Raw genomic sequence first — 14,555 nt, 5'->3', positions numbered from 1 at the left:
AAGGGGGATGGGAACAGTAAAGACACTAGATCAAATCAGACATAAACTTTCCTATGTTCATATATGAATACACGACCAGTGAAACTCCATATCATGTTCAACCACAAGAATGGGATCCTAATTAGAATAAGTTATACTCTATGTATGTATAATGTGTCATAATACATTCTACTGTGATGTGTATCTAAAAAGAGCAAATAAAAATAAAATAAAAAACTATTTTTCGGGGCATTTCAAGATGGCGGACTAGAAGGTGCATTTCATGTTGCTCCAGGACTCAGGATTCAAGAAGAGGAGATATTGAGAGACTTGGGACCAACTCAAAGCCACTGGTGAACTCGGACAACTGGGAGCATCGTTGAGGAGGCCGCTCAGCACGATGCTGGGACTCGGAGCAACCCACCGGGGCTCTGGTGACTGCCCAGAGGAGGAGGTGCGTGGCGAGCTGTTTGGACTCAGAGCGACCACTCCTGAACACCGGGGGGCTGCCCGGAGGAGGAGGAGGAGCGCGGCAGGTTGCTTGGACTTGGAGTAACTGCACCAGAGAGCCGGGTGGCTGCCCAGAGAAGGAGGTGAGCAGTGAGTTGTTTGGACTCAGAGCGACTGCTCCTGAACACCGGGGGGATGCCCGGAGGAGGAGGAGGAGCGCAGCGGGTCGCTTGGTCTCGGAGCGACTTCACCAGAGCTCCGGGTGGCTACCAGGAGGAGGACGAGGAGCACAGTGGGTCACTTGGACTTGGAGTGACTGCACCAGGGCTACGGGCAGTTAGCGGGAGGAGGAGGTGTGCAGTGAGTTCCTTGGACTCCTAGTGACCACACCGGAACACCGGGTGGCTGCCTGGAGGAAGAGGCGTGCGACGGGTCACTGGGACACGGAGCGACTGTACGGGGCTCCAGGTGGCTGCTCAGAGGAGGGGCTGCATAGCCAGGCGATTAGGTGCAGAGCAGGGTCCCAGGACCTAGGCGGCTTCTTGGTGGAAGAGCCGCACAGAGACAAGCTGAGGGGTGGAGTGAAGGTTCCAGGGCTGCGGGCAGATTCTCTGAGGAGAGGCAGTCTAAGGAGACTCGTCTGCGAAGGGCGAGGTTCCCAGGCCCAGGAGGTAGGTCTGGGCCCCTGGGAACGTTGCAGAGGAAAGCAGCCCAGCCCAGGTGGTAGTTGTGGATTGAGGGGAACCTCTAGGTGGGGAACTGACCAGCGAGACCTCCCCACGGGGTGAGTCTTCCCTTCCGGGTGAGGTTTTCCCACAAGGACGGGAAAACCAGAGACACAGGCACAAACAGGCCTTGCCTCAGTCTGCAGCCTAGTTCCCCTTTGGATGACCATTGGTCAACAAGTGGGGGCACCTCTGCCCACTATCAGGGAATATACCCCACCTGAAGGCCACCACCCCTAGAGAGGCAGCTTCCTTATGGAGCACTGCATTATCAACTTCCTCCAAGACTTCAGGCTACTGAAGGCTAAGAGGGGATATACTAGCAATCTTCAGGGACATTATAATTCAATAGAGGAGATCTGCAATATCTTAATGATCCACTGATTCCTGAACAATATGAGAAAACAAGGGAAGAAAATGCCCCAAACAAATCTAGATATTACATCAATAAAATCCAATGACAGTATGGCAGAAGAAATGACAGAAAGGGAGTTCAGAATGTACATAATTAAAATGATCAGGGAAGCAAATGATGAGATGAAAGAGCAAATGCAGGCATTGAATGATGAGATGAAAGAGCAAATGAAGGCATTGAATGATTGCACCAATCGACAGTTAAAAGAGCAAGTACAGAAAGCAAAAGATCATTTCAATAAAGAGAGATATTGAAAAAAAAACTGAACAGAAATCCTTGAAATGAAGGAAACAATAAACCAAATTAAGAACTCCATAGAAAGCATAACCAATAGGATAGAACACCTGGAAGACAGAATCTCAGATATTGAAGACAAAATATTTAAACTTGAAAACAAAGTTGACCAAACAGAGACGATGGTAAGAAATCATGAACAGAATCTCCAAGAATTATGGGATATCATGAAAAGGCCAAATTTAAGAATTATTGGGATTGAAAAAGGCTTAGAGAAACAAACCAAAGGAATGAACAATCTATTGAATGAAATAATATCAGAAAATTTCCCAAATCTGAAGAATGAAATGGAAAATCAAGTTCAAGAGGCTTATAGGACTCCAAATATACAAAATTACAACAGACCCACACCAAGGCACATTATAATGAAAATACCTAACATACAAAATAAAGAAAGAATTTTAAAGGCGGTGAGAGAAAAGAACCAAATTACATTCAGTGGGAAACCAATACGGACATCAGCAGATTTTTCAATCCAAACCCTAAAAGCTAGAAGGGCCTGGAACAACATTTTTCAAGCCCTGAAAGAAAATGGATGCCAACCAAGAATCTTATACCCAGCAAAACTTACCTTCAAATTTGACGACGAAATAAAATCCTTCCATGATAAACAAAAGCTAAAAGAAATTACAAAAAGAAAGCCAGCACTACAGAACATTCTCAGCAAAATATTCCATGAGGAAGAGATAAAAAACAAAGAAGCAAATCAGCAAATGGAGGAATTATCCTAAAGGAATTGTCAAATAAAGGAGGAACCAAGTCGTTTTAAAAGAAATAAATAAAGAAAATAAAGAAAATGAACCAAATGACCGGGAATACAAATCATATCTCAATAATAACCCTGAATGTTAATGGCCTGAACTCAGCAATCAAGACATAGACTGGCAGATTGGATTAAAAAGAAAGATCCAACAATATGTTGCCTGCAAGAGACTCACGTCATAGAAAGAGATACACATAGACTAAAGGTGAAAGGATGGGGAAAAACATACCATGCACATGGACTCAGCAAAAAAGCTGGAGTATCCATCCTCATTTCAGATAATGTGGACTTCAAGCCAATGTTAGTCAGAAGGGATAAAGAAGGACATTTCATACTGCTTAAGGGAAGCATAAATCAGTAAGACATAACAATCATAAACATCTATGCCCCAAACAGTGGCCCATCCATGTATGTCAAACAAATCCTTCTCAATTTCAGAAACCAAATAGACCATAACACAATAATACTAGGTGATTTTAACATGCTTCTCTCACCACTGCATAGATCTTCCAAACAAAAATTGAACAAAGAAACCATAGATCTCAATAACACAATCAATAATTTAGACTTAACGGACATTTATAGAATATGCCATCCAAAGAAGAGCGAATACACTTTTTTCTCAGCAGCACATGGATCCTTCTCTAAAATAGACCATATATTATGCCACAAAGCTAATGTTAGCAAATAAAAGAAGATAGAGACACTACCTTGTATTCTATCAGATCATAATGGATTGAAGTTACAAATTCATGAAAGAGTAAAAAACAGAAACTACTCCAACACCTGGAGATTAAACAATATGCTATTATATGATGAATGGATAACAGAAGATATTAGGAAGGAAATTAAAAAATTCTTAGAGGTAAATGAGAACAAAGAAACATCATATCAAAATCTCTGGGACACTATGAAAGCAGTACTTAGAGGAAAATTTATTTCATGGAGCACATTCAATAAAAGAAGTAAAACTCAACAAATAAATGACCTAACACTACAGCTCAAAGCCCTAGAAAAAGAACAGACCAACACCAAAAGTAGTAGAAGACAGGAAATAGTTAAACTCAGAGCTGAAATCAACGAAATTGAAACAAAAGAAACAATACAAAAAATTGACAAAATAAATATTTGGTTCTTCAAAAAAATAAACAAAATTGATAAACCTTTAGCCACACTAACAAAGAGAAGACGAGAGAAAACCCAAATCACTAAAATTCGGAATGAACAAGGAAATATCACAACAGACACAACTGAAATACAAAACATAATTGGAAGCTATTTTGAAAATCTATACTCCAACAAAACAGAAAATTTCGATGACATCAACAGGTTTCTAGAGACATATGAATTACCTAAAGTGAACGAGGAAGACATACACAATTTAAATAGTCCAATTTCAAGTAATGAAATAGAAGAAGTCATCAAAAGCCTACCAATGAACAAAAGTTCAGGACCAGGTGGGTTCTCAGCCAAGTTCTACAAAACCTTTAAAGAAGAGCTCATTCCAATACTTCTCAAAGTATTCCATGAAATAGAAGAGGAGGGAACCCTCCCACACTCATTCTATGAAGCCAATATTACCCTGATACCTAAACCAGACAGAGACACATCGAGGAAAGAAAATTTCAGACCAATATCCTTAATGAACATCGACGCAAAAATTCTGAACAAAACTTTAGCAAATCGCATACAAAAACATATTAAAAAGATAGTGCACCATGATCAAGTGGGTTTCATCCCAGGGATGCAAGGTTGGTTCAACATCAGGAAATCAATAAATGTAATCCACCATATTATTGGCTTAAGTCGAGAATCACATGATTATTTCAATAGATGCAGAAAAAAGCATTTGATAAAATACAGCACCCCTTCATGCTCAAAACACTAGAAAAAATAGGGATAGTGGGAACATTCCTTAACATTGTAAAGGCCATCTATGCTAAGCCCATGGCTAATATCATTCTAAATGGTGAAAAACTGAAAGCATTCCCCCTAAAAACTGGAACAAGGCAGGGATGCCCTCTTTCGCCACTTCTATTCAATATCATTCTTGAAACTCTAGCCAGAGCAATTAGACAGACCAAAGAAATTAAAGGGATACGAGTAGGAAAAGAGAACTCAAACTATCCCTATTTGCTGATGATATGATTATATACTTAGAGGAACCAGAAAATTCCACCAGAAAACTTTTAGATCTCATAAGTGAATTCAGTAAAGTAGCGGGATATAAGATCAATGCACATAAATCTAATGCATTTTTATACATAAGTGATGAATCTTTGGAAAGAATAATTAGGAAAACTACCCCATTCACAATAGCCTCAAAAAAAAATAAAATACTTGGGAATCAATCTCACAAAAGAGGTGAAAGACCTCTACAATGAGAATTACAGAACACTAAAGAAAGAAGTTAAAGAAAACCTTAGAAGATGGAAAGATCTCCTATGTTCTTGGATAGGAAGAATTAATATTGTCAAAATGGCCATACTACCTAAAGTGCTATACAGATTCAATGCAATTCCAATTAAAATCCCAATGACGTACCTTACAGAAATAGAGCAAGCAATCATGAAATTCATCTGGAAGAATAAGAAACCCAGAATAGCTAAAGCAATCCTTAGCAGAAAGAGCGAAGCAGGGGGTTTCACAATACCAGATCTTCAACTCTACTACAAAGCAATAGTAACAAAAACAGCATGGTATTGGTACCAAAATAGACAGGTAGATCAATGGTACAGAATAGAGGACACGGACACAAACCCAAATAAATACAATTTTCTCATACTAGACAAAGGTGCCAAAAATATGCAATGGAGAAAAGATAGCCTCTTCAACAAATGGTGCTGGGAGAATTGGAAATCCATATGCAACAGAAAGGAACTAAACCCATATCTCTCACCGAGCACAAAACTCAACTCAAAATGGATTAAGGACCTCGGAATCAGACCAGAGACCCTGCATCTTATAGAAGAAAAAGTAGGTCCAGAGCTTCAACATGTCAGCTTAGGACCAGACTTCCTCAACAGGACTCCCATAGCACAAGAAATAAAAGCAAGAATCAATAACTGGGATAGATTCAAACTAAAAAGCTTTCTCTCAGCAAAGGAAACTATCAGTAATGTGAAGAAAGGGCCTACAGAGTGGGAGAAAATCTTTGCCAATTATACTTCAGATAGAGCACTAATCTCCAGAATCTATAAAGAACTCAAAAAACTCTACACCAAGAATGCAAATAATCCAATCAACAAATGCGCTAAGGAAATGAACAGACACTTCACAGAAGAAGATGTACAAGCAATCAACAAACATATGAAAAAATGTTCAACATCTCTAGTAATAAGAGAATTGCAAATCAAAACCACCCTAAGATTCCATCTCACCCCAATTAGAATGGCGATTATCAAGAATACAAGCAACAACAGGTGTTGGCGAGGATGTGGGGAGAAAGGTACACTCATACATTGCTGGTGGGGCTACAAATTAGTGCAGCCACTCTGGAAAGCAGTGTGGAGACTCCTCAGAAAACTTGGAATGGAACCACCATTTGACCCAGCTATCCCACTCCTCGGCCTATACCCAAAGGACTTAAAATCAGCATACTACAGAGATACAGCCACATCAATGTTCATAGCTGCTCAATTCACAATAGCCAGATTGTGGAACCAACCTAGATGCCCTTCAATTGATGAATGGATAAAGAAACTGTGGTATATATATACAATGGAATATTACTCAGCCATAAAGAATGATAAAATTATGGCATTTATAGGCAAATGGATGAAATTGGAGAATATCATGCCAAGTGAGGTAAGCCAATCTGAAAATCCAAAGGATGAATGATCTCGCTGATAAGTGGATGATGACACATAATGGGGGGTGGGAGGGGTTAATATTAGGGTTAGAGTTAGGGTTAGGGAGGGGGGCAAGAATGGAGGAAGGAAGGACTGTATAGAGGGAAAAAAGGGGTGGGAGGGGTGGGGGGAAGGGAAAAAATAACAGAATGAATCAAACAGCATTACCCTATGTAAACTTATGATTACACAAATGGTATGCCTTGACTCCATGTACAAACAGAGAAACAACATGTATCCCATTGTTTACAATAAAAAAAACTATTTTTCTTTTGTTTTTGATAACTGTCTTTAAGTATTTAGTAGCTCAAGACTGTATTAAATATTTAAATTAATGAATGAATGGATCTTGAGTTTGACTTATAGCAGGAAAAAAAAAGAATTTCTTTACTGTCTCAGCTAGCCCCATGAGCACAGACTATGGCAGTCATTTCCATTCTTCAGAATAGTGCTTGAAACATAAAAGATGATCAATGAAAATTTTAAAGGGAATGAATATAAATAAAGACAATATGATCAAGTAGCCATACAGACGTTCTGGCTGTTCTGCAATCTACAAAGTAATTTTCTACCTTAGGGTCTTTGTACCTACTGTTTCCTCCTCTCTCAATGCTCTGTATACCCACATGATTAATCCCATCATTTTCTTCAGCCCTGTTTTAAAATGTCACTTTAAGTATGTTTCCCTTCTGTGGTCTGTTAAAACATTCTTCCTCCAACGGCCTCACCCCAATTCCTCTTATCCAGCTTCACTTTGTGTTTTTCATAGTACATATTACTGTGTATTATTCTACAGTATGTGTTTGATGTTGCCCCTTTCCTTGCCCTACCATGCTATCACAGTAGGATTTGAGGTCCCCAATTTCTAGGACTGTATCAGTTCAAGGTCTTATCAGGAAACAGGAATCATTGTAGATAGTTCAACTAAAAACAGTTTACAGAAGGATTACTTACAGCAGTTTGGGCAGGGGCAAGAGAATAAACAAGGTATACTGAAACTGAACCTGAATGAACAAGAGGAAGAAAGAAACTTACTAAATGGAAGCTGGAGCTGGGAAGCAGGTCTTGCTTGAAAAAAGGGACTCAACTATTGACAAGAGAGACAGTGCACTGGAAGTAAGGAGGGGCAGGGAAAGAAATGACCAATTCTTCTCTCTTCCTTTATGCCAATCTCCCTCCAAATGCCTCCTGTTATTAGGAGATATTCTACCAAATGAAAACTAGCTGGCCAGGAGCCCAGGTGAATCAGTTCTTAGGGGTTAGCCTTTTGGGGAACAGAGAGGGTGGAGAAGCAGAGAATGGTTCCTGTGAGGGAAACAGAACAAAAACCACAGTTGTACTGTTTGGCTCACGTCTGAATCTTTACTTCCCAGAATAGTGCCTAGCACACTTCAGGTATTCTCTCTTTCTCTGTATTTTTGGATTGAACCCAGGACCTTCTACATGCTAGGCAAGTGCTCTAACAATGAGTTACATCCCCAGCCCAATAAATATATTTGAAAATAGAATTATCAACAATAGATGAGGGTTTGTAACAAAGCAACAGTGGCAGGTCTCATGTCTTCTTCTGGGGGAGATGGTAGTTGTCCAAGATGTGTGTTTAAGAACTTCATAGATAGCTACCCTGACAAGAGGGATATTTGGTGTCTTTTTCTTTTGTTTATTACTTCAACCCAATCATCACTTATTTACAATGTATGAGTTATACCTGAACATTCAAAGATCCTGGGAGAATTTTTTCAATAAGAAGTTTTGGTAACTGCATGATTTTATTTCTCAGGGTAAAAGGTATTAAAAGATAGCTACTAAATTGCTTTATTATTACACAAAGTAAGTGAAAAGGATTTAGTGACTTTACTGATTAATTAGCTTAAACTCCCTCCTTGATTATGAGGATTCATGAGGATGAACAGCATAGACAGGGGACATAGATATATCTATGATCTCAACTCTAAGTCAGCTGCGTACCTGTAATTCTTTCCCTCTGCTTTATTATAAGAGCCATTCTGGCGTCAATGTGGACAACAGATGAGAGGACAGTGTCATTTGCTTATAAAAGGAAATCAGGAGAAAGACCAAGTATTAGAGGAAAAATGGTGACTTTAGTTTGGATACGTTAAGTCTGAGGTATCAGATACCCAAAAGGCAATATCTTGCTCGTAGCCAGCATACACAGGTCTGAATCTCAGGAAAGAACCCTGAAAATTATGAACACACAAGTAGTAGCTGAAATCACAACAGGATAAAATCATCTAGGGATAATTTGCAGCATGAGAAGAAACAAGAAACAAAAGCTTTTTGTTTTTGTTTTTGTTTTTTGTAGTAGGAATTGAACCCAGGAGTGCTTAACCACTGAGCAACATCCCCAGCCCTTTTATATTTCATTTTGAGACAGGGTCTTGCTAAATTGCTTAGGGACTCACTAAGTTGCTGAGGCTGGCCTTGAACTTGTGATCCTCCTGCCTCAGCCTCCTGAGTCGCTGAGATTACAGGTATGGACCATCACACTTGGGTACAAAAGCTTCTTAGATCTACTCCCCTAGCCACCTCACAGTAAACCAGAAACCGCATTCTCTGTGCTTAAATGTCTTCAGTGAATGCTTTGGTTTGGGATAACATGTTCCACAGGTTGCAGAGTATGGAGCTTAAAGTGATCTGAGAAGCAATGTCAAATGATGAAATTGACATAGTGTCTCAGACAACTCCTGCTAAAAGGTCTATCTGAAGGAGCTGGGTGGAGAGAGAATCTGGGTGTGAGAAAATGATTCTGACAAACCGTGAACAGCAGGTTGGAATGTCCTGGTGCAGGTGACAGGATGTGTGTGGGGGGAGGGGATAGGTTTCCTGAGTGCAGAGTCATAGCCACCAGGGCTTTTCACAGGACATCTGCATCTAAGGTGGAGGGTAGAAGGGAGCTGCCAAGGGTGCTGAGCTGATCTACAAGAATGACTAAGAGATGCAGGGAGATAGAATAGTAAGTACAATGATCATTGATGGGAGATTTTGCCAGAGCACAATTGAAGAGTGATGAAATAGGAAAAAAAAAAAGGAGAAAGAAAAGAAACAATTTGTTATGGTTTAGACATGAAGTGTACCCCATAAGCTCATGTGTAGAACAATGCAAGAAGGTTCAGAAGAGTAATGATTGGGTTGTGAGAGCCTTAACCTAATCAGCGAATTAATTAATCCCTGATGGGATTAACAGAGTGGTAACTCGAGGCAGGTGGGGTGTGGTTGGAAGAGGTGGGTCATTGGGGGCGTATCTTTGGGGTATATATTTTGTAACTGACTGTGTGGAGTTTCTCTCTCTTTCTGCTTCCTGGTGCTATGTTCCCAGCTTCTTTCCTCTGCCACACTCTTCCACCATGATGTTCTCCTCATCTCAGTCCCTGACTAATGGAGCTGATTGTCTATGGATAAGATCTCTGAAAACGTGAGCCCCCAAATAAATTTGTCCTCCTACAAAATTGTTTTTGTCAGGTCTTTCAGTCACAGCAGTGAAAAAGCTGACTAAAACACAATTCCAGAATATTGTTTCAAGGAACTTATCTGGAAAGGGAAGGAGAGGGGTTAGCATCTTGAAAATGAGAGGAGGTTGGGGTGGGGAGGGGAGTGGGGGGGGAGAAATAAAGAAAAGAGAGAATACCAAATTGGCAAGACCTTAAGCATTGTAAGGAACAGGGCGAAGAGCATGGTGGAAGGATTTGTCTGGAAGCTGAAGCTAAATAGTGAGACCTTTTCTTCAGAGATTACATTAAATAAAGTGAGGGTAAAGTAATAATAGGTTTTGCATATTGAAATGGGATGTTGGGGGAGTTGATATCTCAATTCCCTCTAAATAAAAAGGCAAGGCTAAAATAAGAGAGTTTGATGGCAGTGGTGGGTTGCTCTGAGAAAGGTGATAAAAGTTTGGAAGACAAAGAGCGATAAAGCTGGGCATGGTGGTGCACGCCTGTAATCCCAGGGGCTCAGGAAGCTGAAGTTGGGGGATTGCAAGTTCAAAGGCAGTCTCAGGAACTTAGTGAGAACCTGTCTCAAGATAAAAAAATAATAAAGGTCTGGGGATGTGGCTCAGTAGTTAAGCACTCTTGGGTTCAATCTTCAGTCCCTGGTACCAAAAAAAAAATGAAGCCACAAGAACTGGAGAGGCCCATACAAATCACTTAATTTTGTGGTTTTCAAACTTTGCCTTGTCAATCAGTGAATCATTTATCCAAATGAACTCTTTTGCAGAAGTCTAGTATGTATAAATTAAATCAAAGTTTGGCCACTCAGTCAGAAGAGGTAGTGAAAAACCCTGACAGAACTTCAAATGTTGTGTCCCTTCTTCCCACCACCTGCTTAATCTCATTGCCAAATGAGATTCTAAGAAATGCTTAGGACTCCTTTGAGTAGTTTTTTTTTTTTGGTGCTGGGGATCGAACCCAGGGCCTTGTGCTTACAAGGCAAGCACTCTACCGACTGAGCCACCTCCCCAGCCCCTCCTTTGAGTAGTTTTAAAACCATTAATGTCTGAGTTTGATCCCCAGGATCACAAGGAAAAAAAACTTATATCAACAACAAAAAATTCCCAAAACCATCAATGCTGTTTTGTTGGTGAAGAAACACACCCAAAGAATGAATTAACTTGCCCACAATAGAGCAAGGACTATAATCCACCTCTCCTAATTCCTAAACAGAACATTCACTGTATTACGCTATCCCACTGAGTGTGAACTTAAAATTAATTGTCTTCAATAATAAAAGTCTCCAAGAACCCTGAAGTTTTCCAACAACACTTACCCTTAGATAATATCTTTCCATACCTCACATTTTTTATTTGTTAAAGATATTAGAAAACATTTCCTACCAACCTCAACACTTTAGATAAGAAAGTACGATGTGTTTGGAGATCCTTGGAAGGAATTTTGCGGTACACTTTCAGTATATTACTTGTGAAAATATAAGGCTTTTCTGGGGAAATCATCAAACAGAAATGAGAATAAAAAACGTTGGAACAGGAGACCCAGAGGCGCACCATGTGCGGGTTGCTGCTCAGGCTGAATTGTGCAGACGTACAGTTTGGATTTAGATTGGATTTGGAACCATGGAGTTGGGAAAGGAAACGTCGTCCCCTCTAGTATCCCCGGCTGTCTTGGAGTGGAACCTTCGCCCTAATGCGCCTGCATGTATGGAAAGACAGTTGGAGGCTGCGCAGTACTGGTCTGATGGGGCGCTTCTGCTTGGGGCCTCCAGCCTGAGTGGCCGCTGTGGGCTGGCTCCCTCTGGTTTTCAAGGACCTGTGTGCTGCCCCCAACGAAGGCTTCTGCTCCACTGGAGTCCAGACGGAGGACGGAGTAGCCGACCTCACTTGGTTGGGGGACAGAAGTATCCTGGTGGCTTCTCATTCAGGTGCAGTTGGATTGTGGGAACTGGATGAGAATTAGACACGTATTGTCAGCAAGTTCTTCCTGAGCTCTGTCACACAAGCTGTCAGTCTTACCTAAGACTTCTGCATTAAGATTTGAGACCTTGCTCAGCAGATTGTATTGAATTCATATGGAGCTCATGACTGACCGGTGTGTTGCTGCCTCTCCCCATAAGGACTCCATGCTTCTTTCTTGTAGTGAGGATAATAGAATTTTACTGTGGGATACCAGCTGTCCCAAGCCATCATCACAGATAGACTGCAATGCCTCTGGCTACCTTCCTACCTCCCTGGCTTGGCATCCTCAACAAAGTGAAGTCTTTGTCATTGGTGATAAGACTGGGAATGTCTCCCTTGTGGACACCCACACAGGGTTCCCTTCCTGACCTCTTTCAGTGAAGACTGCTCACTTGCTGTGCTGGACTCAAGCCTTTCTGATGTGTTTAGAAGCCAGACCCACAGAGATTTTGTGTGAGATGCTAATTGGTCTCCACTCAATCACTCCCTCCTCACCACAGTGGGTTGGGACTATCAGGTCATCTACCATATTGTGGCCGCAGAACCTCTCCCAGTCCCTGGACTTGAGAGTGTTGCTGAGTAGATTGGATTTAAGAAAGAAAGTAAACCCCTCATGAGAATCCACTCCTTTGCCCCTAACTCAGTTTGTGAGACAACAGAGGAGTCTTGGATATTGATACACTCAATCTGTGCAGTTAGTAGGCATTGTTTCTCAGTGTGAGGGAGGCTGGAATTTGGTATCCTGTAGTCACAGGGAGGAAAAACTTTCCTGAAAATGGATATGTATGTGTACCTTAGTGTACATGAAGATCTATAGTTTTTTGGTGCCAAGGGAAAGTAAAAAGAATGTCCTCCATCTTCCTTAAGCACCTCCCTCCCCCATAAAAATTGAAAAAAGGATTTTATCGCGTTCCCTCTGGCCGCAGAGAAAGACACGACAAACGTCTGAAGCTTTGGAAGTTTATTGTGCACAGTCTTCCTTTCTTTCCCTCTTTTCTATCCCTTTCTCTCTTTTCTTTCTCTCGCTCTCTTTCCCTCTGCTTAAATCTCGCCTGCTCCAGTCGCTCCGCTTCTCCCGCTTGGCTCACACCTGCTTCGGCCGTTCCGCTTCTCCCGCTCGGCTCACGCCTGCTTCGCACTCTTCTTCCTCGCTTCTACTCCTACTCTCAGCTTCTTCCTACTCTCAGCTTCTGCTACTCTCAGCTTCTTCCCACTCTCAGCTTCTTCTTTACTCCCCCACCCACCAAGCTTATATACACTTCAACCAATCAGGGGAGAGCACACGAGGTAAATGCGCGGACAGCTGCAGGCATAGAATAGGTACAACGAGGGGGGCATGCTCTAATCACATCGTTAACTGGCCAATCATTGGAATTCGCTGGTTGTTTACTGTATAGCTGGCTGCTTTTGGCTCAGCGCCAGGCGCCATCTTGACCATGCCCAAGGCTGGGGGTCCCGGAAACCCCGACAGATTTGATACTTCCCATGTAGTTTTCTACAAAGAATTGGCCGTGCCTGTGTGAAGTATGGGATATGGTCATTCCTGGATTCTTGGAAGCAACTCTTAGGCTACTCATAAGGATAGGTACAACTTTTAATTTTTCAAATGGAGTTCGATTTATCATTATCATGGGAGATGCTTCCATTCACAAAATTCCAACCCAGCTACTTTGACAAAGAGATGGGATACACTCACCACAGTTTTGCACAGCTCCTTGCCATTAATCTGAATCAAAACCCATTTTTTCTGGCTGAATAAAAAGTTTGGCTTATGCCTGTATGATGCCTCCCTGACCTCCATGGCTTTGTGTATATGAAAGATAAGTGTTTTTCTGGCATAGCTTCACAGAGCAAAGTTTAGGGGTGGTGAAGAGCTTAAAGCATTTGAGTGAAGCTAGAAAACTGACAGACTGTTACAAAGAAGTCTTTGTCACCTTTGCTACCCAAAACCAGCCTGAGGACTGATCTCCTGCCTCTGGGCCCTTTCTGGGTATATAGGAAATCTGCTGTATTTATAGACTCCTAAGATTTTGAAATCCAACATTGGGGAGAGAATTAGAAATACCGATTGGTTAAATAAAGAGTTTAGGCATTGTTTAAAAAGAAAAGAAACATTGGAACCTTAAAAAATGCTAATGGCCAGGTGTGGTGGCACACGCCTATAACCCCAGCGACTTGAGATGCTGAAGCTGGAGGATTTCAAATTTGAGGCCAGCCTTGGCAACTTAGCAAGGCCCTAAGAAGCTTAGCTTAAAATCTCAAAATTCAAAAAAAAAGTAAAAGGGCTGGGGATGTAGCTCAGTGGCTGAGTGCCCCTGGATTCAATCCCCTGTACAAAAAAAAAAAAAAAAAAGAAAAGAAAAGAATGCTAAGGTACTACATGTTGTCTTTAGTAACTTGTTTGACCTGGAGTTATGTTCTTGAGATTCATTATGTGATTGTATGTAACTGTAGTTTATTCCTTTTTAACATTATTAGTAATACACTAATATTAGTGCACTATCCTTTAAGTGTGATCTTAAGGCTACCAGCATCAACATCATCCAGGATCTTGTTAGAAATTCACATTTGGGTCTCATCCAAATACCCTGAGTCAGAAACTTGGGGGTGGACCTAGCAGTTCATGTTGTCACAAGCTCCCCCAGCTGATTCT

The 14,555-nt window shown here is 41.2% G+C and overlaps 1 pseudogene; it reads left to right on the top strand.

Annotated features, from left to right (window-relative positions):
- The first annotated feature begins 11,563 nt into the window (after nt 1–11,563).
- LOC124971554 (methylosome protein 50-like) lies at nt 11,564–12,485 on the top strand (annotated as a pseudogene).
- The last annotated feature ends 2,070 nt before the right edge of the window (nt 12,486–14,555 follow it).

The sequence above is a fragment of the Sciurus carolinensis genome, chromosome X (genome assembly GCF_902686445.1).
Source record: "Sciurus carolinensis chromosome X, mSciCar1.2, whole genome shotgun sequence".
NCBI lineage: Eukaryota > Metazoa > Chordata > Mammalia > Rodentia > Sciuridae > Sciurus > Sciurus carolinensis.
The sequence above is the reverse complement of the archived record's forward strand: the minus strand, read 5'-3'. Positions and strand labels throughout refer to the sequence as shown.